General features: G+C 31.2%; 1 pseudogene; it reads left to right on the top strand.

Moving 5' to 3' along the window:
- Positions 1 to 4,423: 4,423 nt before the first annotated feature.
- Positions 4,424 to 15,672, top strand: LOC120176942 (annotated as a pseudogene).
- The last annotated feature ends 1,584 nt before the right edge of the window (positions 15,673 to 17,256 follow it).

Here is a 17,256-nt window from a genome sequence, read left to right as displayed (position 1 = left end):
ATATCGAAAATACTTAGAAAATCATTTGCAAAATCTTAAATTTCATTTGTTATATCGAAACATCAAAATGTTTTCAACAATCTCCCCTTTTTTGATATAACAAAACATTTGAGTAATTTTAAGATTTTGAATTCAAGTTTGAAATTATTCCCCCTTACTTTAACACTTCTCCCCTTTAAAACACCTTAACACTTCTCCCCCTTTTTGTTAAATAAAAAAACTCTAATCTTTTAAGTTCAAAATAACTTTGGAGAGTAAGTAGTAAATTTGACATTTTAAAAATCATTTGAAAAAAAATCAAAGCCCCCCCCCCCCTCAATTAATGCATTCCAAATAAAATTTAGCTTTAAGAACAAGACACTTAAACAAAATTGAATTTCAACAAAGAATAACAAACATGTTAGTAGCACATGAAATTCAATATATCCAAGACTAAAATACTTTATGCAATACCAATTGTTGAAATTTGATATCAATACCAATTGTTAAAATTAAGTGCATATGCATAAAGTTTTCCAAAAATGTTATGCATTTGAAAATTTTGATATAAATTGTTAGAGAGATATCATTTTCATTGAAACCACATGCATAAACATTCAAATTTAGGTCAAAAATTTTAAAATTTGTAAAATCAAAGTATTTGAAAATTTGATATCAATTGTTAGAGAGATATCAATTGCATTAAAACAAATTTTGACCAAAATTTTATTATGATGAACTAAAAATTCTTAAAAATTAATATAACTTTAAAATGTTCATCATAATCATCTTTTCAACATACATGAGAACTACATTAACTTAGAGGTTACCCATTCCTTTTTCATGTGTGGCTAGAGCATCTTGATTATCATCACTCTCATCACCATTGCTCCCACACACCTACAAGAGACATTTAAATAGATTTTGGTATCCAAATTGCTTTGGATCCTTGGACGTTAGTTTCAATGCCCATTGTTCCTTTCGGAACCCATACTTGCCTAATTTTAAAATGTTTTCCTTTCTTCAAAGGACAAGTATGTTCCAAATGACCATGATAATGACAATGTGAGCATATTGTCATTATTGAACTAAATGAATTATTTAAAATGATTTCTTTTTCTTTTGTTAAGCATTCAAGCTTAACTTTTAAATCAAAATTTTGTTTTTCAAAACTATCAATTTTTATTTTTGAAAGCTCTAAATCATTTTTTAAAATTTCATTTTGGGTTTCAAAATCTATTTTTGTTTTCAAAAGAAAATCGTTTTCAATTTTAAATTTTAAAATCATTTTCTTATATTTGGAGGTCATGGTCTCAAACTCCGAATATAACCTATTAAAAACATCTTGTAACTCATCAAACGTATATGAATTAAATTCATTTGAGTTAGAAGATACCTCGGGCTCTTCATAAGCCATTAGAGACACCACCTTTGTTGGTTCTTCTTTCTTGTTTCCATGGATTTCCTCGAGCTTATTCCAAAGCTCCTTGGCACTTGAACATGAAGAAACCCCTTCATAGATTTCAGGACCAAATGCACAAAACAGCATGTGCATGGCCTTGGCATTAAGTTGAGCTTTCTTCCGTTATTTGTCACTCCGCTTCTTCTCCTTCTTCTTTGGAGAAGAGTAGCCATTCTCGATTATCTCCCATACATCAAGATCATTAGATTGGATGAATACCTTCATTAATTTCTTCCAATGATGATAGTTGACTCCATTGAAGTATAGAGGTTTTTCGGTTGGTAGAGAGTCTTCCATGTGGAACGAGCCGGAGGTGGAAGTCATATTCTCGGTTATGTAGGGAATTGGTAGAGCTTCTTCTAGGATCGTCTAAAGGTGGTTAAACCTTCTTAACGAGTTAGGCTCTGATACCAATTGTTAGGATTTTCGGAAGCTCGAATCGACAACCGGAACGGTTTGTAAAGAGGGGTCGAAACGATTTTATGTTTAGGGAGTAAGGAGATTAAAAGATAGAGAAGTGCACAACGATTTATAGTGGTTCAACTTTCTCAACCAAAGTCTACATCCACTACCTTAGCTCCTCAGTAAGGATTTTCCAACAAATTCACTAATTTGTTCTTTCTTTTGAGGATAAAGAGTAACCTTACAAACTCCCTAGTTTTTCCGGGCTAAACTAGAACCTTTCCCTAGCTTTTACACAGGATTAGCTAGAACCTTTCCCCTTTACAAAATGATAAGAAATGTAAACAAGAAAACCTCTCTAAGGTAGGTGTTTACAAGAATTAAGCTCACAAGAACAAAATATTTACAAGAGAAAGATGAAATAAGATTGAAAAACTCTTCTCTTGTGTTTGATTGCTTGGATAGTTGTTCTCCTTCTTCTTCAAGTGTCCTTAGCTTGTATTTATAGCTTGGAATGTGTTTGAAGTCGTATATAGTCGTTGGGGATGTTTTGGAGCCATTTGGGGATGAGAAATAATTAATAAAACAACTTGGAACGTGGGGGGAATCGGTACCCCCTTATGGGGAATCGGTTCCCTAAGTGCAATCTGTTTTTGACCGTTAGACAGGGGGAATCAGTACCCCCTGGGGGGAATTTGTTCCCCCTGGGGGGGAATCGGTACCCCCTGGGGGGAATCTGTTCCCCCTGGAGGGAATCTGTACCTCTTGGGCAATATGATTTTTCTTGAAACCCTTTAAAAAGAAAATATTTTTGGCTCGATTATGGCTCGAAATACTTTGTAAAATTGTTTTAAATAGTTAAGTATAAAACACAATTTTACACTTTAGTAAGGATTAAAATGAACTTTGAAAGACTTGGAATAATATTTTGATATTCGAATAATTATATCGAAAATACTTAGAAAATCATTTGCAAAATCTTAAAATTCATTTGTTATATCGAAACATCAAAATGTTTTCAACAATAATATATTAAGATTTAAAAATAAATTATTAATAATATTAATATTTATGTATTGATTTTTTATAAAAATACAGTAAGATTTCATGTATTTAAGGTTCATGTTCGAGTTTGAGGCTTCAATCGAGTTAAGTTTAAGATTTTTTTTTCATTTTGAGCTTTTTCGAGCTTCTCACGAGCTTTAGTTCAGGATTTCGAGTTCGAGTCGAGCTTGAAAATTTTAAGCTCGCGAGTTTTTGATTCGAGTCGAGCTCCATTTCAGAGTTTTCGAGTTGAGTCGAGCTCATTAATACTTGAGCTCGACTCGGCTCGTTTACACCCCTAAGTATATGTTATGTTTGATGTATATTTAGTATGTATGATTACTTCAGTTTATACATATTATTCATTTGCTGTATGCTTGCATTTCATTCATACTTAGGCGTGCATGATGTTTATGTTATATGCTTCATTTGTATATACTTTATCCTATAATTTACTTATATGTCATGCTTTACTTTTATAGGACCAAACAAATAAGGTAATGAAGCTAAACTAGCTGCTAATTAGCTCAAAGCTAAACCAATGAGATCAAAGTTAAACCAGCTGCAAAGGAGCTAAAAGTTAAGGAGCTAATTTTTGGAGTGAAACTAGCTGCAAGGGAGCTCAAAGCTAAGCTAAGGAGTTGAAGAGTGAGTTGAGGAGATGAAAGGATACAATGATTTAACATAGGACATACCTTCTTCATGAAGAGTCGCATTTTTAAGTCGTGCCTTTTCACTAAAAGGTTCCATTTCAAGAACTACTTATTCACCAAAAGATGCAAATTCAAGTCCTGACTATTCACCAAACATCATACCTTTTCACCAAGAGTTGTATCTCTTCGCCAAAGGTCACCTCCAAACATCATGACCATTCATTTTTCAAACAAACCCATCATTTTTTTTCACTTACCATATCTCACACTTGTATTTAGTCCATGATGATGATATATGCTATTCATTTTGGGCTGAAAGACCAAAATTTGAAATGTAGAAGGCACTACATTAAATGGAAGGGGTTGATGTTTACCCTAAATCCAAATATATCTCTAAAAAAATATCTCAGAATATCTCTCAAGAATGGTGTAATCGTTGATTATATACTTTAACACAAAAATTAAAGGGCTATTGGCTCAAGAAGTTAAATAAAGATTTCAATCATGTGAGGAGATTGAACATGATGAATGAACCAAAAATGAAAGGTTTTTTTTTCAAAGATATTAAACATATTTGTATTTTTCCAATAAAGCATTAATATTTTTAATTTGTATCTTTTCTTATTTTCTAACTGCATAAATAAAATCATAAAAGCAGTACGTCTACCTCACCTCTAGTAGATAACAATCACATTAGACTCTTCGCTAATTTTTTAACGATAAGTGACTTGATTGAATTCATTTAAATAGTTGAGTGGCCTGAATGATAAAATTAAAAGATCAATAATCAAAGTGAAAAAAAAATAATACTTAGGGGTTCAATGATATAGTTTACCCTATAAAAAAAGGAGTGAAGTTCCTTAAAAGCTCAAATATAACTTTGGCGGGAAACTATTGTACTATTTCCTCAACTCTCTCCTCACTTTCCGGGCGACCAACCACCGGAATTCTCATCCAGAAAAAAACAAACATGTCGACATTCGATTACCCCGTACTCTCACGCGCTGACATAATTTCAATCCTGGCGGAATCACAGATTGCCGCCGTTACCGACAACGATTTCAAGAATATCAAACCCGATTTCGTCTCTAATCTCTACACGCGCCTCCTTATCTACCTCGATGCTCTCAACGAGTTCGCTCCTTTCCCCCATAACAGCAATTTGCTTTCTTCTTTTTTGTTTCCTTACTTTTTTTCCGTTTCTTTTTCATTTTTGGCAGGGAAGACCAAGGGCAATTTGAGTTTTCAGCACTGGAGCAAATTGAGAACCCGGATCTTCTAATCGGGTCATTCCATGTTATGAATTTGTATTGCACGCTAACAGAGGTGATGGAGTCTCTTAAATGTCCGCTGCAATTTAACCTTAGGGATTTGTTTAAGCCTGATCCGCGTCGGACCGAGCATTTCCTCAGCGCAATCCTTAATTTTTGTCTTTACAAGTATGTTCTGACTTCAAAAGTTTTGGTTTTTATTTACTTTAATTTAGTTGCGTAAAAACAGGAACATGTGGGATTACATTGTTATGCCTTTCAATGGTTAGTCAAGGAATTGTTGCATTGCCCTTTTTATCAGGTCAGTTGTAGGTTAAAGTAGCCGGGATGCGAAATGTTTATTTAAATTTACCATGTTAAGAGTAGAATATAATCGGTTTCATAATTGTAATTGGGTCGGGGGAGCTTAAATGCAGAGATGGTTGGGTTTTGGGCACTATTAGATATTGTATGCTTTGAGGGTCTAAAGATTGTTCTTATGGATTTGTTCTTTGAGAAACGGTGTCTTGACAAAGGAAGAGTGGGGGAGTGGAGTATATAAACAGCTAAAAAAAATTGAAAGAGGATGACAAAACTAATTGAAGGAATAAAAAGAAAAGGGTTCTGGTTTATTTCCAGCCATTTTTTCTATTAAACTCTCTTAATGATAATGAAAAAACTGATCATATTATCCTTTTATTAGAGTATTTAAAACAGAATTCTTACTAAAAGTTCTACGCTTAATCACATGACACGTTAGATATTTAGTTAAAAATATGTATATAAGAAAAAACGTAGACTCAAACAAAATAATGTAAACCACAATAATAATTAAAATAATTCCTACATGAAAGAGTTGCCCTTGTTTACAGAACCACATTCTTTAACCAGTCAATGTTGGATTACCTTATAACACTAGCCCCTTAGACAAGGGTGTAGATCATAATTTTGAGGACTGCTAGTACATGATCCAAAAAGGATGCTGATGCAAGTATTGCCGGATTGTGCCTGTTATAAGGTGTTATCAGCTTTGGCAGTCTAAAACCCGTCTCTTGGTTTTGTACTTCTTGACAACTGACAAGGTTCATTGATAAGCGGAAGGGTTACCTTTTCTTTATAAAACCACAGCCTAATCAATGCATAATGATCTTTATGGGTTAGAGCAGACATCTTTGGTGACTAACAGAACATTATCATGCTGCAGTTTTTAGAGAAAAGTTGTGGACAGTTCCATGATGACCAATATAGCTGCTTTTCCCATGTTATACTTTAACACTAATGCTCTCTTGCATGAAAGTAGTAAATTGGTTAAATTGAGAGTCTAGAGGGCAACTATTGGAGATTTGGAGTGGATTTAGACATGAGCAAGCGGAAGCGGATTAACACTATTTTTGGTATATTTATATTCCTAATCCCAATTTTCTTAGATTAGTCCTCATCTCTGTCAGTCATTTATTAGAAATTTGGGTTCGCAACCAACAGTTTGTCACAGAAAATTCCCTTTAATCGGTTCTCCAATCCTTTCCAACCTTTCATGCGTTAAGGTATTCTGTTTGTTGGTTTCCATCTCAGAGAAACAAAAATGAATCTTCTAAGACCAATAGTAGAGGAACTGGCCCTTCTAGATGATCAGCGGAAGGAGCAGGAGACTAAGATTTATCAGGTATATGAAGAATGACTTGTCATACTTCAGTGTAAAGGTCAATTTTCATCATATCTCTTCCATGCAGTTGAATGCAGAGATTGCAGGTTATAATGAAGCAAGAGAAAGGGAGTTGCCCCTAGTTCAAGAGGTAGAGTCAAAAGTTAAAGAATTGCGTGAGATGATTGCTGGCTTCAACAGTAATCAGATGTCACTGAGAACTTCGATTCGAAATTTGAAGGAGAAGAATGGGAAAATGGATGAGAATGTTAGAATGTTATCACTTGATAAAGTTGTATTTCACTGCTTTAGGCATGGCTGACAAGTGTTCAATTTTGTGTGGAGAGTTAACCTATCCAGGTTTTTTGATTGACATTGAAGAGAATACTTGTACTCAAACTCGACCATGTTACATGCATAAATTTATATCCGTCATCTGTGTATAATTATGGTTAACTAAAGAAAATTTTCTGTTTGTTGTCAATGTATTTTCACCTAACTGCCTTGTGTCTTTTAACCTAAAGGATTTTCCATAGTAGTGTTTGATCTAGGTTCCTATTCATATGATGAGATACATACATTATATTCTTCATTTGCATAGAGGATCTTCTCTCTTTCATGGTTAGGCCACCATTTGATCCTAATGTTGATTTCCCTTTTCGAAATAACAGTTTTGAGGTTTTAGGTTCACTTTCCTTTTTACTTTTTACATCGATTATAGTTTCCCCTCTTTAAGCGTTAGTGTAAGCTATTATTGCTTTCTACATTCAAATGCCTCCTTTTACAGATTTCTCAAGCTGAGTTTGACCTTGTTCAAAGTGTCCAAGAAAATGTAAATCTATGTTCAAAATAGTTCAGTCGCCAGATAAAATACAGGTGCATATTCCTTCATATTAAGTTTAACTTTAGTAATTATGGTTCAGGTATGTAAGGCATTGCTGTTATTGATTCTCAAACCTAGTATATGTGCTAATCATTCCATTCCAAATGGAATTCTCGTAAGTAAAAATGGAGAGTTAATTTATTGTGGTTTCTGTTTTTATGTATGTATTAAGAAGGCTTAATATATCATTTGGTACCTGACTTTGTCACATCTACAAATATGGTACCTTTGTTTTCTTTTTTACCAATTTGGTACACATATTTTCCAGATATTACATTTTTGGGTCTTGTATTTGTTAAACATTACACAAAATGATCGGTACTAAATGTGTAATGTCTGAAAAAATATAGGTACCAAATTGGTAAAAAAAGAATACACAGGTACTACACTCGTAAGAGTCACAAATATGTAATGTTTAACAAATATAGGTACCAACTTGGTAAAAAAACATACGGACGACATTTGAAGAAGGCAACAAACTCATGTACCAAATAGTATATTAAGACTATTTATAATAGGCAAAACATGATATTTATTTATTTACCTATGGTAGTAAGCAATTACACAATTCGTTAGTAAGACTGGTGATTGTCCTTTGCACTAAACATGATATACTTATTTAATTTTAGATTCGTTGGGGTGGGGGGCGAATTAGGTAACACTGGTTGGTATGATTGTCCTTTGCACTAAAACATTATTTTCTATGTTTCGTTCTTTGCAATTTTTCCCAAAAGAGAGCTTTGGAGGAGAAGAAATTAACTCGAGATGAGGCAAAGAATGCAGAAAGGTCAGCTATGCAGTCTTTTCAGCAGAAAAATGCCACTGTTGAGGTCTATAGCAAGGTATGCATCTCTCATAAACTACCGTATCAGGTGTCTTTAGACTCTGTCATTTTTCTGAAAGCTGACTGGATGAGCGCTTAGCTTGCTTGCTTGTATTCAGTTAAATGCGTTCCTACCTATGGAATAGAATGCAATGCATCATGAGAAGATTCATCTATCTGTTTTGTGTAGAATGCACATTCATCTTTCTGTTTTATGTGGGAGTTCAACAATTGCATACCTCACCTTTTGTGCAAGATCTGTCATGTTGCTGTTTGTATCTCCATCTTTGAAGTGCTCAGTCGTATGTTGTCGCTGAACTTCTTGCTCACTCTTTGGCTTTTGTACCCTGTGCTGTTGGGAAAATTTGGAATCATTTATTGCTCCCACAAGATTGAATTCTGTTTGGAGCTCTAGACCGATAAAATATGAGCTGGGATGTATGCTTATTCACATGCATACGTTTGAGTTATGATTTATGAACAAATAGATCTATAATTGGACTATCAAACTTTAAATTTCCCTTAGAAAGCTTGATTCTGTATTCTTTCATACTGTCAAAGCTCAGCTGAATTTCGTGTATCTATTTGCAATCAAAGTACATTTTTCTTTTTCGCAGTTCAACAATAACTGGTTGACAGGATGAGAAGAAAGACAGTATGCGTTTATTTTTCTCATCTCAAATAGCTGAAAGAAACACTAATAGTTAATTTTAAATTAGAAGAGCCAACTATACATGTATATTCAGAAAGCTAAATATCTGGAAAAGCATTAAAGTACATGGTCATCTAGTCAACATGCATGCATTATGAACATCATATGGTAGAAAAAGATGATAACAAATTCTTGATATTGAGTGTTTCTACAGGCTCATAAAAAAATGTCAAAGCACTTTGCCTTAATGCAAGCTATGCATGAACAGGTACACTGATCATGGACCAGATCCTCGTATGTGCTTATTCTCTTAAACTGAGTATTAGTGTCTTTGACCTCCATTTTTATGTTTTCTATAGCTTGTCTTTTGGAACAAAATTTTCGTCTTAATAGGTGAACTCCGCAAAATCAGTTGAAAAAGAATGTAAGAGTATGAAAGCTAAGTTAAGTAATGATGCTGTGTTTGACAAATCACTAGAGGCTAAACTGATTGAACAAGAAGGAAAAGGCAGGTTCTTATTCAAGCTCTGTTGTATCATTCTGTTATTGTACTTCATTTTCAAATCACTTCGTAGATGCTTAAACCTTTAGCTTATTCTTTCACCAGTTGGACGGTTGGAAGAACACCTAAGGCAGTTACAGAAAAAAAGATCTCAAGTTTGAGGAATATACTAAATATTTGAACAGTATGAAGTCAGAGGTCTTGTCTGAGCGACATGAGTTGGAAGCAAGGCAAAAGAAGGTTGAAGATGTCGTGAAAGAGGTAATCCTTATGTCTTCTTTTCGGACAGTATCTAGATGTCCCTACTTTCTACCAGAAGTTACTTAAACTCTAAACTCCCCTTTTGTATTGCTTGAACTTAATAGGTGGACTTCATTACTTTAAAGACCGATATGGTAAGAGAATCTGGAGCTGCTAAAGTTCGACAGTTGATTAGTAAGTGTGAAGAGCTTGTAAAACAGGTATTGTCGCTTATTTTAACATTAGCGTGTGTATATTTTTTTTGAATATTTGTTCTTTGGTTCATTAAACCGATAAACATATTGTTAAACTAGGACCACTGGAAAAACCTGATTTAGTTAGAATAGAATAATTATTTGATAAATTACCAGAAAAATAAAGAATTATTAATAAATGTTCTTTCAAGTTATAGAGGATTTTAGATTGCAAAACCTGGCTTTCAAGAAGAGGGTGTAAATGAGACACTAATATTCGCAAGCTATTCGATTGACTCAAAAAGAAACTTGAATTCGACTCGGTAATAATTGAGCCGAGCTCAAGTAGCTCGAATGGAATTCAAGCACCATAATATTGCGAGACTAATCTTGCTTTTCATTTAATACGTTTTTTAAATATTTTATGTTATTAAATCACATAAATACCCTTATTTTGCATGCACAGACACTTAATTCGAGTGTGAGCTCAAGCTTAAATACAAACTAGCTTAATTAAGCTCGAATAATTGAGTTTGAGTAAAAAAATTGGTAATCGGGTTTAATCAAGCTCGAGTAGCTTGATTATATCTCGAGTTATATTTTAATGTTCAGTCGAGCTCCAGTCTAGTATGGAGCTCCAAATATTAAGTTGAGCTTGAGCTTACCACTATTCAAGCTTGGCATGTCTCGATTACACCCTAGTAAATGTGCGATTTTTTTTTCCATTCTATCACCATTAAAAACGGTTACTATTACTATTATTTTTATTGCTGTTGTTTAGCTACCCACATCAGTGTTAATCTCTGAGTTCACTATATTTGAACGTGCTTTTGTTTTAGTTTACATAAGACGGCTTAAAAAAATTTAAACTCGAGCTGAAAGTGATCTAAATGATGATGTGAGTGCAGTTTCAGGTATATTCATCCTCTATTGGACTCTTGTTGCCAGAGAAGGAGAATGGCACTAAGAAACTTGATTCAGTAGCTATAACCAGCCTTTAACTTGCATTTGAGGAGGCCACTCTATTGTGTAATGCAAGTTATTACTTCTTGCAGTGACACATACACATGCATCTATAAAATATGTTGATCCAGTACTGCTACTATTTGTTTTTGGACTTACTTTCCATTACTATATACTGAGGCTTGTCAGCAAGTTCGGTTTATTTTATGTACCAAAAAGATAGCTCTAACCTGTAAGAATATAAACTTTTTATGGTATTATGTAGAGACATGTAAAGGTTTTGTTGCCCCTTAGATTGTATATGTTGCTTGCTTGATTTACAGTTCAAATTTATAGCTCTGTTGTGTAGGCGTAAAGACAATGTTGGAATCAGAACTTAACATGAATGTTAATATTTCTAGAGAGACCTGCAAATCAAAATGAGCAGAATTTCTTTTATAGTGAACTCTTGAGGTAGTTATAGTCTTTCATCCAATTGAGATGTGATCTGAATAGTCCTTTTTTATATATATATAACAACCTATATCTGAGTTATTAATCGATTAATTTAGATAGGGTATTGCAGAGGCGAGGGTGATCATCCCAATCTAGTTTGTTATACTCGCAAATGTCAATATTTGAACTCCTAACTTTACCTAAAGGATCTAGTGTCTCATCCATAAGACCAATCAATTGTTGGTTACCTAAATAGTATTTAACTTAAGGCTTGGAGTTGTAGGCTTAGGGAAGTGTTCATAGTTTGGTATTTTGGACATACTTTGTTTCAAGGGTACCCTTTTTACCTACGGGTGGGGGCAGGGTAAATTTTCCATAATATTTTGCTGGGTATTGAAGGTTACTTTTGTATATATTTTTTTAGCTATGGGACAAGTTTTGTGACCCAATTTTGATTTTTTGTTTAAATTCTACTACTATAGAATTTATTTTGAATGATTTGATGATAAATTTTATAAAAGATACATTTAAGTACTTTAATTTACTATAATAAATTAATTCAAAAAAAAGTAGAAGTTAACATAAACTTTACGACTTAATTATAGTAAGTGCTCCAATTATATATTTGTTTTATGTGTCTATTTTTTTCAAAATTAATTTATTTAATGTTTTAGCCTGTTATTATTTTAAGGTCATATATTTTAAAATACATAAAATAATAAATAAATCAAAATGCATATTACTACTTTTTTTTTTGAAAAAATAAAAGAATATGTCATCTATCCATTGAATAATGGGTTTTTTTTCTTGGATGATAATAGTTTGATCTTAAAGTTAAAATGACAATGAAATGAAATGGTGTGCATTTATTTTGATAAAAATATCTTTAGACATTTAAAGTAAAAAAGAAATAGATATGCTTTAAGTTAAATTTTATATATGAACCAAGTTTGAGAAAAATAAAAGATAAGGAGGAAAAAATTAAGATTTATATAAAATAATATTTTATATTAGTTTTACATTTTATTAATTAATAATAATTTAATGAAAAATGTAAAATAAAATTTACCTTAATCTGGTTTTGCAGGTCAGTTGACACATCCAATAAAAAGATTAGATTAATGAATCATTTTGTGGGTCAGAATGAAGGATTTTTTTTTCAAAAATACTTATTAATATAAAGTTAAAAAAAATGACAAAAATTGGTTGTAGCTGAAAATATTATTGAGAGCGTAACTTTTTAGGTTAAATATGATAATATTTTAGATTGAAAATATTATTTTTTATAATATTTTTTGTTGCAACTGAAAATATTATAAATTTATATACTTTTTTCGTTGTAAACCTTAAAATCGCGTAATGTATTAATTTAATTGCAACTGAAAATATTATAAATTTATATAATTTTTAAGGTAAACATGATAATATTTAAATTAAAAATTATCTCAAATTAACTATAAATTAATTACTGCACAACAAAACAAAGCCCATAATGAAGTTGAGAGTTCAACATCAGACTGCATATAGTAGTGTGTAGATTTTTGGTAAATTATGCGTTTAATACTAAACTATCAATTTTAATCAATTTTAATACTTAAATTTTTAATTTTTTTCAAAATCATACCTAAAGTTTAGTTTTTTTTGTTTCATTTTTGTATTCTATCGTAAAAAACTTTAGTTTTTGTTTCATTTTAGTACTATTGTTCAAAATTTAATATTAAATTTGGAAAAATTGAAAGTTTAGTTACTAAACGTGTAATGTTTTTAATGGCGGGGGTACTAAAATGAAATGAAAACTAAATATTAGGTATGATTTTAAAAAATTAAAAGTTTAGTACTAAAATGGATAAAAATTGATAATTTAGGTATTAAATTAATAATTTACTTTTTTTAAGATCTAGTTAGGACGGATATCATTTTCTTCCAATCGAAGAGAATAGAATTTGAAAAGATATATTATTTTACCTAAATTTAATTTATTTTTCTTATTTGACACTTATGATTTTTTATTTAATTAAATACTTATATTTAAATTTTGTTTATTTTATCCGAAGGTATCACTGAATTGATTCTGTAGGTTTAAACTAAAATTTAAATTTAATTTTTTAATCTAAATATTTAAAAAATTGATTTATTGATTAAAATTGATAATTATGTTATTTTAACCTATCTGGATAAAAAGTTAAATTCATATAGTACAAATTTACATAAAAAAACACAGAGATATTGATTTGAGTCTTAAACCATTTAAAATTTCAATAATTATTATAATAAAAGTTAAATTTAAATACTTAATTAAAATAAATTATAAATACCAAAATGCATGAATACAATATGTATAATACCCATTCATACTAAATTTATTAAGAAAAATCATATTTTTAATTATTTTTTGCGATCTTGTAATAGTATATGTCTTAATTATTGCTTGGATAATTTTTTATACATCATACATATAATGTTATTTGAATTCAAAGTATCTAAGAAAAACGTTTCACTTTTCATCAATAAAAACCCTTCCTCGATTTGAAATGTCACATTTTAACTTATGAAGTGTTCACTTTTTCATATTGATATATATTTTTATTACATTAATATTTGAATTCATCAATTTTTAGTATATTTTTTTTGTTGCTCTCCAATTTTAAGGCTTCACTCTGATTAATTTAAACCGACCCGTATTGCACTCCTGTTTTTGGTGGGTGAGTTTTCCGGCAGATATTTTCTGCATACACAAGGGTTCAAACTTGACATTGCTTAAACAATATCAAGTTGCTTACCACTTGAACTAAATCTGTTGATACCGATTTTTTGTATATTAATATATAGATATTTTCGTCCATGTTGATACATAAATTCGTCTACTTTTCTAAAATTAATATTTTCTTCGTAACAATATTAAACTAGGGTGGGTAAGAGATTACCACGTCATAAACTAAAATTATAAAACCCTATAAGAAATTATAAAAAATAAAAAATATATAATAATTAAAAAATTGTATATTTTAAAAGATATAAAAGTAATCAAAATATAAAAGTTATAGAAATTAAAATTGTTAAAAAACTACCGATATAAAAAGAGATAATTGAATTAAAATATTAAGTGGACTAGAAATACTTTAGATGCTAATGTGAAAAATAGTAGACAAATTTGAGTACTAACATTAATAAAATAAAAAATATGTATCAATATGAGAGAAGTTGAAAATTTCAGACTAAAATGTGAATTATCCCTTTAAAAATATAATTCTATTGTTTTCGTTTTCTTTTATTTTGTTTTCCCCCACATTTTCCCTCTATAAAGCTAATGCCAAAATTATTTTTGATTCAATGTATTATCTGTTTAAAAACTACCAACTATTTGACAATAAATGTCATACTCGTACATGTGTGGTGCTCGAACTTGAAAACTTAAAAGATAACAACAAATTTCTTAACCACTAAGATTACTTAGTTCGCGAATAATGTCAAAATTAAACCATGGGAAAAATTGATTTATGGGTAATAAATGCAAATAAAAAGATGTTAATGTTATTTTGAAATATTTACTAATTCCTTTGATTTAGAAAAAAACAACGTGAGATAAAATCCACGTCGCAGACTTGATTTTGATAAATGAATCTCTCAGCAGATATTTTTTTCATACACAAGGATTGTCCAATGATATCATTTTCAATATCTCTCAATTTTTTATTGGATTCTATTATTCATTTTACACTTAAGATTTTCAGTAATAATAATTAAGGTAAACTACATATTTATTATTTCAACTATTATTTTTTTTGTTTTGATCACCTAATTATTTTTTTAAATTATACCTAACGTTACATTTCAGTCAACCACTGTTAAAAATTAATAGAAATGTATGACATTTTTTATTTTTTCAATGATGACATAATATTATCTTTTGGTGACATGGCAGTATCATCGTTAATTTTTTAACGGCGGATGACCAAAATGAAACCAAAACTAAATGTTAAGTATAATTTTGAAAAAGAAAATAGTTGGTGACTAAAACAAAACAAAAATGATAGTTAGATACTAAATGTATAGTTTACACTAATAATTATTCTTAATACACTATATTAGCAGTTAAAATATGGAGGCTTATTTTTATATTATCACATTTGAAATTGGCTAATTCCACGAGATAATGTGTTGGGAAAGTTTATTTCACGAGATAATGCTCTCCCCATATTATTTGCTAAGATAGGGCGAATTCCACAGTGCAAGCGTAGGTCGCCAGGCGCTCCAGGTGACCAAGGAGATCGCCATGCCGTTCCTGCGAGCTGTGGTGAGCTGCTGCATTTTGCATGCGTGTAGGTCTCCATGCACGCCCATCGTCCTACTGAAATGAAGGTCGCCATGTATGCCGGGAGACCTATAAGGTCGCCATATGATCCCGGCGACCAAACTGGCGAGATTCCTGCCGCCTGCTCACCTCATGCTCGCTTGCTCCCTCTGCTCCCATGCAGCTTTAATAGCTGCATTATTGTAGCATCATTTCACCGCTTCATGCAGCATCATTTTCGCTGCTTAATGCAGTAATTATTGCTGCAATGGAGGCCCGTGATTTCTTCATTTATTGCTGCATGAATTGAAGCAGCCGTGGCTTTAATATATAGGGTGAAATCTAGGGTTAACGAAGCATAAAAGAAATAAAGGGAGAAGAGTGCCGAGAGAAAGGAAAGGAAGAAGAAGAAAGGGAGGCAAACATCGTGAGGTAATTTTTTTATTTTATTTAAATTAGTTTATTATTTTAAATTATTAGTTTGTTACTTTAGGGTAAAACAAAAATTTAGTTAATTAGTTTGTTAGTTTAAGTTATATTATTGTTAGTTTAAGTTAAATCATACATTAATAAAAAATATTTAATTAGTTTTTTTGTTAGTCGCTAGTTATATATAAAAAATATTTAATTAGTTTGTAGTTAGTTAAATAGTTAAATAAATTTGTTTGTTGAATTTATATTATATAAAAAATTTAGTTAATTAGTTTATTAGTAGTTTAAGTTATATTATAATTAAAAAATAGTTTATTAGTTTAAATTATATAAAAGAATAGTTTATTAGTTGATTAAGGGCGCGTTAAAGTTATATTTTAAAAATTTTAGTTTGTTAGTTTATTAGTTTATAAGTTATTATATTAAATTTGTTTTGTTAGTTAGTTTATATTAGATTATATTAAATGATTTTATAAATATTGTTGTTTAATTTTTTTTACAGATTCATTCAAATGGCTGACTAAATTCCAATGCTGAGACTTGACAATGAACATATTTCAACTCATTTGAGAATAATGGTGTTATTCTAATTTAGTAAAATAAAATGTTTGTTTAATGAATTATTTTAAATATTTGAATATTAATTTATGATTGTGATAAATTTTTTGAATTATTTAATTGCATGAGGATGAGCAGCGACTCCTTCGTCATCGACTACATAATCTGCCCAAGCCACACCGATTGATAGAAGAAAACTTGCAACAAGCTGGATTTTGGTATGTAACATTTGTGCGAGAATACAAGTTGGTCCCAGGTTTGATTAGTACGTTGATTGAACGTTGGAGACCAGAAATGCACACGTTTCATTTGTCGTGTGGAGAATGTACGATAACTCTGGAGGATGTGACAATGCAACAAATGGGATGCCGGTGGTAATGACACATGAGTACAATAATGTGGCACAACTTTGTAGTGCTTTTCTTGGAAAAACGCCCGTACCACTAGAGTGTAAAGGGTGGCGTGTGAGGTTGTCATGGTTGAAGAATCAATTTCAGCTCCAACCAAATAGTACGGAGCAAGAAATTATATATGCAACACGAGCATATACATTGCAGTTGATTGGGGGAATTTTGATGCCGGATAAATCCGGTAATTATGTTCACACTCAGTATCTTCTTTTTTAAGAAATTTTGTGAATAGTAGGCAATATAGCTGGGGATCGGCGATATTGGCGTTCTTGTATCGTGAGATGTGCAAGGTGTCATTAGTCGTGAATGATAACAATACAGCAGAAATCGGTGATGTCTGCTGCTGCTACAATTATGGGCTTGACATAGACTTCCGTTTTTGACACTGATTAGTCGGACTACGGTTGACTTTCCACTTGCCCGAAGGTAATACGAATCTCT

The sequence above is a fragment of the Hibiscus syriacus genome, unplaced genomic scaffold (assembly GCF_006381635.1).
Source record: "Hibiscus syriacus cultivar Baekdansim isolate YM2019G1 unplaced genomic scaffold, ASM638163v2 tig00112261_pilon, whole genome shotgun sequence".
Taxonomy (NCBI): Eukaryota; Viridiplantae; Streptophyta; class Magnoliopsida; order Malvales; family Malvaceae; genus Hibiscus; species Hibiscus syriacus.
Note: the sequence above shows the minus strand (reverse complement) of the source record. Positions and strands in the feature narration are given on the sequence as shown.